Source organism: Fukomys damarensis, unplaced genomic scaffold, assembly GCF_012274545.1.
Source record: "Fukomys damarensis isolate Sample0158 unplaced genomic scaffold, DMR_v1.0_HiC HiC_scaffold_39, whole genome shotgun sequence".
NCBI classification, from domain to species: Eukaryota; Metazoa; Chordata; class Mammalia; order Rodentia; family Bathyergidae; genus Fukomys; species Fukomys damarensis.
Genome location: NW_022900951.1, coordinates 40,696,919 through 40,698,252, shown reverse-complemented (window position 1 = coordinate 40,698,252; position 1,334 = coordinate 40,696,919). Strand labels below are relative to the sequence as shown.

At 40.4% G+C, this 1,334-nt stretch overlaps 1 pseudogene; it reads right to left on the bottom strand.

Moving 5' to 3' along the window:
- Positions 1 to 225: 225 nt before the first annotated feature.
- LOC104875772 lies at positions 226 to 609 on the bottom strand (annotated as a pseudogene).
- Between the last annotated feature and the right edge of the window lie 725 nt (positions 610 to 1,334).

Genomic DNA, 1,334 nt, shown 5'->3' with positions numbered 1-1,334 from the left:
ATGTTGACACATCCCAGTATCCCTACTTGGTCATGGCATATAATCTTCTCAATTATTTGCTGTATTCTGTTTACCTGTGTCATATTGAGGATTTCTACACCTATATTCATTAAGGAGATGGGCCTGTAGTTCTCTTTTTTTCTCAGAGGTTAAATAGTTTATTTTGGACAAGTATAAAGTGAGACTAGAAACAGGCAGAGGGTGAGCCAGGAAGACATATCCAGCTTAGTCTGCGATGATGATCTCATCCACCTTCCAGTCTTCATAGTTCCCATCAGGCAAGTAGTGGCAAATGATGATGGAGATATTCTGGGCCTTGAACTCCTTAGTGGTGATGAGCAGAAGATCCATCTCCTACTCCAGTTCCACCATCACTGAGGTACACATCATGATCTGGAGTGCTCAGGCATCTGACACATGGGTTTGGTCATACTTGATCATGTATGGGGTGGTTATTCGCTTCTGGTTGGCCTACTGTCGCTTCCCAGAGGGGAGGATCTCCATGTTCTCCTGGCCCTCCTCTTCAGCATTTTTCAAGTCATCAAGTCCTTCACCCACCTCAACATTATCAAAGTCATCACCATCAAAATTGTCCTCATTGTCTGACATGACATCATGAGAGCCACTCGCAGACCCTGCAAACTGTGTGCCTCTCTAATTTTCTTTTGTGGTTGAGTCCTTCTCTGATTTTGGTATAAGGGTATGCCTGCTTCTAAGAATGAGATTGGGAGCATTGTTTCCCATTCAATTTCATTAAAGAGTTTGAGGAGTAGTGGCATTAGATCTTCTCTGAATTTTGCATGGAATTCAGCAGTGAATTTGTCAGAAATGGGGTTTTCTCTCTTGGTAGTTTTTAAATTACTTCTTCAATTTCATTGCTATTGGGTTATTTAGAATTTTTCTAATTTTTGTTTGTTTGTTTGTTTGTTTTGTACCAGGGATTGAACTTGGGTCTTTGTGCTTGCAAGGCAGGCCACCAAACCGCTGAGCTAAATCCCTGGCCCAGAATTTTTTCCTTTTATTGAGTTTATTGGTACATTTAAGGTATACAGTACAATTACGTTCATTATTGGGATCGTGTACCTTTACATGACAGGTCTTTGTTCTCATTTTTTTCCCCTTGTCCATGCCCTCCCTTCACCCCCTCCTCCCCTCCCCATTTACAAACACTTTATATCCATTTTTTCATTTTGTCATATTTTTTTTCTTTTCCCTTATTACCTTTCCCCTAGCCTTCCCATTTTCCCTACACCTATAGCACTTTTCTTCCTATTTCACATGGTCAATTATATCATTAGGATCTTATGTACAATTATAGTTTTTCACACCAGAGA